This window comes from Pollachius pollachius (assembly GCF_949987615.1).
Source record: "Pollachius pollachius genome assembly, chromosome: 12".
In the NCBI taxonomy this organism is placed as follows: Eukaryota; Metazoa; Chordata; class Actinopteri; order Gadiformes; family Gadidae; genus Pollachius; species Pollachius pollachius.
Window position 1 is genome coordinate 22,698,180 of NC_136945.1, and position 10,000 is coordinate 22,708,179.

The following is a 10,000-nucleotide window of genomic DNA, read 5'->3' on the forward strand; positions in this document are numbered from 1 at the left end:
ACCCCTCTATACCCCTCCATACCCCTCTATACCCCTCCATACCCCTCTATACCCCTCTATACCCCTCCATACCCCTCCATACCCCTCCATACCCCTCCATACCCCTCCATACCCCTCTATACCCCTCCATACCCCTCCATACCCCTCCATACCCCTCCATACCCCTCTATACCCCTCTATACCCCTCCATACCCCTCGATACCCCTCCATACCCCTCTATACCCCTCTACACCCCTCCATACCCCTCGATACCCCTCCATACCCCTCCATACCCCTCTATACCCCCCCATACCCCTCTATACCCCTCTATACCCCTCTATACCCCTCCATACCCCTCCATACCCCTCTATACCCCTCCATACCCCTCCATACCCCTCTACACCCCTCCATACCCCTCTATACCCCTCCATACCCCTCCATACCCCTCTATACCCCCCCATACCCCTCTATACCCCTCTACACCCCTCTACACCCCTCCATACCCCTCCATACCCCTCTATACCCCTCCATACCCCTCCATACCCCTCTATACCCCTCCATACCCCTCTATACCCCTCCATACCCCTCTATACCCCTCCATACCCCTCTATACCCCTCCATTCCCCTCCATACTCCCCCATACCCCTCCATACCCCTCTATACCCCTCCATACCCCTCTATACCCCTCCATACCCCTCTATACCCCTCCATACCCCTCTATACCCCTCCATACCCCTCTATACCCCTCCATACCCCTCTATACCCCTCCATTCCCCTCCATACTCCCCCATACCCCTCCATACCCCTCCGTACCCCCGGACCCCCAGGCCCTGAGCAGCTGGGGCTGGGGGTTTGCCCGCCACAGGGCCGTGTGCTGCAGCAGATCCCCGGCTCCTGTGTCCTCAGGGTTGGTCCACAGTCTTGAAGAGAACACGACCCTCTGGCCAGCCGAGCCTGCACCGCCCACCTGTCGGTTCTGTTCCTCTCTCTGTCTCCTTCGCTCTCCTTCACTCGCTCCGTCTGTCCTTCTCAAACTCTTGCTCACTCTCTGAATTGCGTCGTCCGGTCTAGCCCTCTGTTTCTCCCTGTTTCTCTCTCTTTTTCTAGCCTTTCTCTCTCACCTCCATCTCACCTCTATCTCCTTCTTTGTCTCTGTGCCTCTATTTCAGTCTCACCTGTCTCTCTCGCTGTCTGTCCTTCTTTGTCTCTCTTTCTCCATCTCCAACCTCTCTCTATCTTCTCTCTCCCTCACACTCTCTCTCCCCCCCATCTGTCTCTGATCTATTTCTGTCTTTTTATCTCTCTCTCTCTCTCTCTCTCTCTCATTATGCTCTGTACCAGCATTTGTACAAAACACACTGAAGACTCGTACATGTGTACAGCATCACAGGGAATATGAGTTTGGATTTGCATATCGCTGGAACATTCTGTGTGTGTGTGTTTAAGTTTGTGTGTGTCTGTGTGTGTCTGTGTGTGTCTGTGTGTGTCTGGGGTTCATGGCACATTGTGGGGGCGTACCGCAAGGTAACGCTGTTTCACTTAAGAGGAAAAGTCTCAGTGTTCTAACTTTTGTCGATTGAGTAGAACACGCCTACACACACACACACACACAAACACACACACACACACACACACACACACACACACACACACACACACACACACACACACACACACACACACGCACACGCACACGCACACACACACACTGAACTCTTCTACAGTGCCCACAGCAGCCGATAATTAGTTTCCTGAATAGTTACGACATGAGGATTTATTGCAAATCATTTTGTTCAAGAACAAAATGAATGAAAACATCCAGTACATTCTCTGCCGCTGCGTGTGACGATCATTAACAACGATGTTGTTAATGACAACATCGTTGTTAATGATCGCAGATTAATGTCACCAGCCTCAATTAGTTTCAATAAGGCTGCTGATGGAGGCACCACATGCTGCACTATACACAGCCCCATATAGCTGTATATAGCTGTTTATAGCTATATACAGCTATATGCTATATATAGCTACACATTATGCATTCACATTCTCACTTCACAGGCTTCCCTTAGTTAAGGTGTCCCCATGTGTTTTGCACATATTATGCTTCAGGTTGACGGCCAGCTAAGAATTTAGCCAATGCTATATTTGAATAATTGATTAAATTAAGTTTTGTATTTCTCTTAATTCTAGCAATCCCAATTTAATATGTTCATATACTAGAGCAGATCACAAGGTTGTTGTTTATACATAAATAGATGTATTTCTGAATCTGTATGCATACTTCAAATGTCGAATAAATGTATACTGTGTGTGTTGTTGTTGTTGCGGTGACCATATTGATTTACACAAGAACAACAATAACACTAAAGGATCCCAGCGGAGCGTTGTCCCCCGGAGAGGACGCTCCGTGGTTCCATACGTCGGCGTTAAACGCTAGCGCTCCGTTCCCGCGCGGCCGTGTGGATCGAACGCTCCTCTCGCTGCTGTTTGGGAATCTTCCATCCCTGCTCCGCAGTGGTATAAATAGACGCCCGGAGCGAGGCGCCTCATCCCATCGATCCACACGGCCGGGGAGAGGTGGAACGCTGCAGCAGAATGCGGGGAAGGGAACCCTCTGTTTCCAAATTTAGCTCCTGACTCTCTCTCTCTCTCTCTCTGTCTCTCTCTCTCTCTCTCTCTCTTCTCTCTCTGTCTCTCTCTCTCTCTCTCTCTCTCTCTCTCTCTCTGTCTCTCTCTCTCTCTGTCTCTCTCTCTCTCTCTCTGTCTCTCTCTCTCTGTCTCTGTCTCTCTCTCTCTCTCTCTCTCTCTCTCTCCTCTCTCTCTCTCTCTCTCTCTCTCTCTAATACTAGCGGCAGAGCTATAATCAATGCTCCTACTTGCGTCACAGTGGGTCCCCCCCTCCCAGTTCCCCGTTCCCCTTCCTCAGCCCGGCCCCCCCACTGATGGAGAGATTGCTTTTCCTCCTCCTCGTCTCCTTGTGTACCCCCTCTCCTCCCCCCTCCCCTCCTCATCCACTCCTCCTTCCCTCATTTCCACTTCTTCTACCTCTCATCCCTCTCTTTCTCCTTCTCCTCCTCTTACTCCCCCTTACCGCCTCTTTTGTCTACCACCCTCCTATATCCCCCCTCCTTCTCCTCCTCCTCCCCTCCTTCTCCTCCTCTCCTCCTCCTTCTCCTCCCCCTCCTCTCCTCCCCCTCCTCCTTCTCCTCCTCTCCTCCTCCTTCTCCTCCCCCTCCTCTCCTCCCCCTCCTCCTTCTTCTCCTCCCCCTCCTCCTCCCTCCTCTCCTCTCCTCCTCCTCTCCTCCTCCCCCTCCTCTCCTCTCCTCCTCCTTCGCCCCCTCCTCTCTCCTCCTCCTCTCCTCTCCTCTCTCCTCCTCCCCCTCCTCTCCTCCTCCTCTCCTCCCCCCCTCCTTCTCCTCCTCTCCTCCTCCTTCTCCTCCCCCTCCTCTCCTCCCCCTCCTCCTTCTTCTCCTCCCCCTCCTCCTCCTCCTCTCCTCTCCTCCTCCTCTCCTCCTCCCCCTCCTCTCCTCTCCTCCTCCTCCGCCCCCTCCTCTCTCCTCCTCCTCTCCTCTCCTCTCCTCCTCCTCCCCCTCCTCTCCTCCTCCTCTCCTCCCCCCCTCCTTCTCCTCCTCTCCTCCTCCTTCTCCTCCCCCTCCTCTCCTCTCCTCTCCTCCTCCTCCTCCTCCTCCTCCTCCTCCTCTCCTGTCCTCCTCCTCCTCTCCTCTCCTCTCCTCTCCTCCTCCTCCTCCTCCTCCTCTTCCCCCTCTCTCTCCTCTCCTCCTCCTCCTCCTCCTCCTCTCCTCTCCTCTCCTCTCCTCCTCCTCCTCCTCCTCCTCCTCCCCCTCCTCCTCCTCCCCCTCCTCTCTTCTCCTTCTCCTCCTCCTCCTCCTCTCCTCTCCTCTCCTCTCCTCCTCCTCCTCTCCTCCTCCTCCTCCTCTCCTCTCCTCTCCTCCTCCTCTTCTCCTCCTCCTCCTCCTCTCCTCTCCTCTCCTCTCCTCTCCTCTCCTCTCCTCCTCCTCTCCTCTCCTCTCCTCTCCTCCTCCCCCTCCTCCTCCTCCCCTCCTCTCCTCTCCTCTCCTCTCCTCCTCCTCCTCCTCCTCCTCTCCTCTCCTCTCCTCTCCTCTCCTCTCCTCTCCTCCTCCTCCTCTCCTCTCCTCTCTTCTCCTCTCCTCCTCCTCCTCCTCCTCCTCCTCCTCCAGTGTTCTCCCTGCAGAGTGTCTCTGAGTGCTTAAGTCCTGCAGCTGACCTCTGACTGTGTTCCCTGTGTGGTCCGCCGGCGCTCTGCTGACCCCCCCGGTTGGGGAGGGGCTGGTCGTTGTGTAAGGCCACTGATGAAGGGAGGCTTCCTGCAGGGTGCAGAGCTAGTTTTTAGTCAACAGGGTTATTAAAGAAGTGCTTGTGTGTGTTAATAGTGTGGTGGTGCAGTCTGGTCCCCGTTCTGCGCAGTGTACCTGACCCCCGGCTACCCTCAAATGGTTTCATCCAAAGCAGACTTTTGGGCTTTTTCCCACATTGACTCTCACTGAGTTTGTAGATGCTGTGAATTCTGTTTAGATAGTCACTTTGGATAAAAGCCTTGACTAAATGATGATTACTCAATGCTCACATAAGTAGGCTCCGATTACTTCCCAAACAGACTCCCTTGATTGCATCAGGGATTGTGATGGACCATGGTTCTATGGTTACAAGTGTACACATTGAATACAAAGTACTCTTTGTTTTGCATGATTATGCATGTGAAGTATGTATTTCAGTGGTCAGGAAAGACAGTATATTAACATGTTGGAGAGAGAGAGAGAGAGAGAGAGAGAGAGAGAGAGACTCACTCAGCTCCTGAGCACCATAACTACCCCATCACTTTGGGGCCAAACGTTCCTTATTTCCCCTTTCTGCTGACGGGGGGAATCCTGGGGGGTGGAATTGAACAGGGGGTGGGGGGACCAGCATACAGGAGAAGCTTCCAACACACTCGACCACACACACACTCTCACTGACACGCAGACGCACACACACATACGCATATACACGCAGACACACACACACACACACACACACACACACACACAGACACACACATACACACGCACGCACGCACACTCACACGCACACAGACACACACACACAGAAACACACACACATATAGACAGCACGTCCACGCAGCTGTTCCTCTCTCGAAGACGCTCTATTAATAAACCCGGCGTCGTAAGGTGTGCTCAGCATTTGGCAGCGGGATGTAATATGAGGATCGAGTAGTTGTGTGTGTGTGTGTGTGTGTGTTTGTGTGTGTGTGTGTTTGTGCGTCATCCGCATAAAGGGATCGCTTCTTTATTTACCATCAGTTCATTGTGTTTACTCTCCAAAACAACTCAGTTTGCTTTAACAAGAACAACAAGAATTGATCAACCCAAGTGTAGAGCGCGTTTTCACCGACGGTTTTGTTAGGCAAGTTAACCAATGACTTCATTTATGTCACATGAATTCAGAATCTTTAGTTCCTGAGATGTGCATGTGGAGGGCCGTCCCGGTGGTCTGTACGGCCACCATTTGTGATGTGACTCGTGACTCTTCAGTCGTGTGAACCCCCTGAGCTACTCCGCTGCGGCCGCCGCGGCCGGGGCAGAACCAGTTGCCAGGCAACCAGAGCTGTTGGTTTTCGGTTTGAGATTGGGTGTGTGTAGATTCTGTTCCTTGCCGGGACTGCGGGGAACACTCAGTACTCCCTAGTTTTATAATCCATTTCTGACCCAAATGAAATATTAACGGCTGCCTCCAGCCCACCCCCACGTCTGTCGTCTCCTTGGGCGAGCCAGCGGAGACGACATTACAGCATTCAACAACGCTATTGTCCGCAGTGGGCCGCGCCCGGCCTCCTCTCGCTGGTCACATCAGTCGTTGAGTTCCATGTGACGCGTGTGTATCGCTAATTTAATTTAAACTCTTGTCTTCTACTTTGATTAATAAAGGACTCAATCTCCATAAGAATCTTTCTGACTAGATGTAATTATATTTTAATTGGCCTATCTTCTCATTATAATTTATCCTGACTCACGTTATACTTTTCGGTGAAGATAGATCATTTACTAATGAACAATCGAATAGGAATTCCCACCATTTAGTTAGTTCAGTCTAGTGGAGGGGCGGTTTAAAAGCCAAGGTTCAACAACAACAACAACGTTGTCTAAGCTTGTTTGGTGATCAGTAGATAACACGTGGATGTATTTCAATGATGGCACCCATTGCGCTCCTGAGAACCACTGGACTAGGCCAGGGGGGGTCATCCATACACCGCCTGCTAAGCCCTTTGAGGCTGTACCTGTGACAAGGGCTACACAAATACAATAGACTGGAATGAGATAAGACGTTCCTTATGAACCCCAGACAGCAAAGCGTTAATGGAACCTGCAGCTTGTCTCTGTGGCCTCCCCACCCCTCCTGACCCTCCCGCTATTAGCATACCGCCTCTGAACTGTCACGTCACACGCGGGCATCCGCCCAATCATGAGGCCGGCTCATCCCCCCCCCCCCCCCCCCGAGACCTGGTGGGTGTCGCAGGCTGCATACAGTAGAATACAGTAGCTATAAACGGCTCCGGAACCGAATTACACGTTGTCAGTGCGCCTCGTCCCTCCGCCACATGCACTTATTAACTTGGCGTGTGGTCCTATTATCTCCTCGGAGGATTCCTGAAGCCTTCCTCCTCCTCCCGGTCCGCACGTCAGCGCCTCACAATGGTTCCACGTTCCCACTCGCTCTCCCGGTCGCGGCTCCCGGTTTAAAAATACCCGCTGCGTGTCTGATTTCCTACGAGGGTGATGATGATGGTGATGATGATGATGACGGCTGGTAGGGGCTGATGGTGGCGTGTCACGTATCAATAGCCCCCCCTCAGAGTGAGGTTCCTGCGGTGGATCCCTTTGGTTGGTTTGTTCCTGGTGGGACGTTGACCAGTCCAGGCATTGATCCCCGCCCCCTGGTCCCAGTTAGGGCATTGATCCCTGTCCCCGGTCCCAGTTAGGGCATTGATCCCCGCCCCCTGGTCCCAGTTAGGGCATTGATCCCTGTCCCTGCTCCCAGTTAGGAGATAGGGGCGAGTCATGGAACTCTGTAAATGGGTTAGTGTTGGCGTGTTACCTAACCGACACACATTTCCATTGGCTGATTAAATCAATGTTCATTGGGTGATCTTCGGAAAGGGCAGGGCTCTTTAGGAAGAGAGCATCACTGTCTTTACAAAACATGAGTAGTAGTCCACAGAGCATTGTCAGTATGACAGAAAGTACTTATGGGCACTTATACAGTTAACTTACTTCGCTTAATTACTGACATGTATTTTATTTTGAATAACAAGCATATCGTATTTATGGATGTCTTTAAATCAGCCTCTAATCTATTTGCCCTCTCCATTATCTGCCAGCGTTGATATCAAAGCCGTAGCTTCAGCGGGCTAACCCTCCAGGGTTCTTTAGCTAGCCGCTTCTGTTTGAAGCAGTCCCCCCCCTCGGGGTCCCCCCCGGGGACCCCCCCGCCCGGTGAGACCCAGCCGAGCCAGACGTGCCCCCCGCCATAAAGGGTACAGCCGCTCAAGAAGCCACAACAGTAGAGCGACTGAAGATTGATTTTGCGTTCTCTAAAGATAAAGCCAGTGTTTCGTGTCCTAAAGCGTGTGAATGGGCTCCAGTTGGGCCGGTCGATAAACCCAGCGCGGCTCTGGACCGGGGGGAAGGTTCTGCTCAACAACCAACAAGGATGGCCGTGCAGAAAGCTTCGTAAGAGAAACGAAAATCTTCAGTTTTGTACCATTTTGGGAAAAACGTCTATGGGATTATGATTCACGGGAAACATTGCTGGGCGAGGGACCTTGTCAATATGAACTGATCGTGGACTCGTCCCCATCTATCATTTGGATTGATCCAACTCGCTTGCTGCAGTTCGCTTCCCCATCAATGACCTACGATTCATTCATCACGAATGCACAAGTGTTGTCTGTGTGTACGTTGTGGCCCCACCACAGAAACACCCACCTCTCATTCTCTTTCCGCCACGCTTTACTGAACCGCGTGCACCGACCATCACGCCACACCGTCTCAGAACCAGACAGCGGGTTCGGTATCCAGGTCATATCCTCACTTTATCAGCCACACAAACCCACTTCCGGTGGCTCAGGCTTCCAGACACGAGGCTTTAATCGAACCTGGCAACTTCCTGGGGGCCCTTCTGGGGCCGCGCTGGGCATTAGGCACCAGCTCGCTGGGCATTAGCCAAGACGCTCCCCCCCCCCCCCCCCCCCCCCCCCCCCCCCCCCCGGCTCCGCTGACTCATCCCAGCCTCCCTGCACTCCAACCGGGCCCTGACACCCCCCATTAGCCCTCTGTTCCCTCTGTGCACATCGCCCTGACGGCCCACCAGCGTCAGAGGAGCCCTTTCTCTTCGTTGTACTCTGACTTCCATATCGGACTGAGTGGATCGGAAGGAGAGTGCTCAAATGTCTGCAGGATGCTTCGGCTTAGGTTCGAGTGCTCCGGGTCCTGGAAGAGGAATGGTTTTCCAGAGACGGAGCTGACGTTGGGTTTGGTGGGGGTCAGCGCCGGGGGTGGGGGGCACTGTGGGGTCAAACGGTGTTGACTGTGGCCGCGTCTATTGCCGTGCACGGCCACATTGATCTCCCTCTCTGACCAGATGTTTCCATGGCCATTAGAGCGGTCGATGAGCGGTATGTATGTCCCATCGACCGGGGGGCCCCCATGGCTCACAGAGAGAGAGAGAGAGCGCTTCATTGTTTTGATCTGAACCAAATGTGAAGACTTGAACTCAGTTCAAATCTTAATTTTCTTGCGCAGTAATCACAAAAACCTTTGAACATTTAAAAGGCCAAAGCCAGTGACTCTGACCTACCACACAGCCCGGCTCAGCGCTTCAGACACAGACGGGGATTGGTTCCCTGTTCCCTCTCCTGTTAACCCGTCTCTCCACACACCTGTCGCCTGCTCGGGGCGGTCGGAGCCGCTGGGACTGTTGACATTAATGAATACAACTAAATTAATAGAGGCGTGTTAATGTCCGACATTAACACGCCTCATCGTACCAGCTGGCACGCGCTGGCTGACCTGACGGCACGGAGCAGGACAGACAGACAGACAGACAGACAGATAGACAGACAGACAGACAGACAGACAGACAGACAGACAGACAGACAGACAGGCAGATGACAGCTCGATGGAAAGATACAGTCTGGTTCCTGGTCTTCTGTGCTGTTTCCCCTGCTGTTCCTCTGATTCACCGCCAGTCTCCATCAACACTCCTCGATTAACCAGATGGCCGAGATTCTATCTATCTATCTATCTATCTATCTATCTATCGATCTACCTATCTATCTATCTATCTATCTATCTATCTGTCTCTCTGTCTATCTGTCTGTCTGTCTGTCTGTCTGTCCATCTATCTATCGTCTGTCTGTCTCTCCATCTATATTTATCTATATACCTCTCTCTCTCCCCCTCTCTCTATATATTATTTATCTCTCTGTCTGTGTATTTCTATTTATATACATATTGCAGTATAATAATAGCTAACTAGGCTACAACCATTATTCGCTTTGTTGTTGAATGTTTACTGAATGTTATCCTACAAATCCTATTAGTGAAAGATTCGTAGAATCCAAAGAGCCTACAGAATAAGCATTAGTATCTTGGTAGCACATCCGACAACGCAGTGAAACCCTCTCACAAATGCAGTCGATGAAACACCAACCATTTGCATGCATCTCTTTTATCTCATATAGCTTACACTAAGCTGTGCATCATCCGATTCTTTTTATTTTTTTGTGTTGCCGTGCCGTCTCCCCTACATTTGAAACTGCACCAGTCTCGCTCTGAGCAGGGGGATCTCCTCCGAGGCGCCGCCCCCTTTACTAATGATTCATGTGGAGATGGGAGGGAGCCCGCACGAGATCGCACCACCCCGCCGGTTGCGAGGCAGAGTAGAGCAGAGCAGAGCGGAGACCCGAGCGACCAGCATCCTT

The 10,000-nt window shown here is 52.2% G+C and overlaps 1 protein-coding gene across 1 annotated transcript in view; it reads left to right on the plus strand.

Annotated features, from left to right (window-relative positions):
- The window catches only part of LOC307083761 (phosphatase and actin regulator 3-like), a gene marked incomplete at its 5' end in the record, with an annotated part of 24,738 nt that overhangs the window by 11,392 nt on the left and 3,346 nt on the right, over positions 1–10,000 (plus strand). The window lies entirely within an intron of this gene.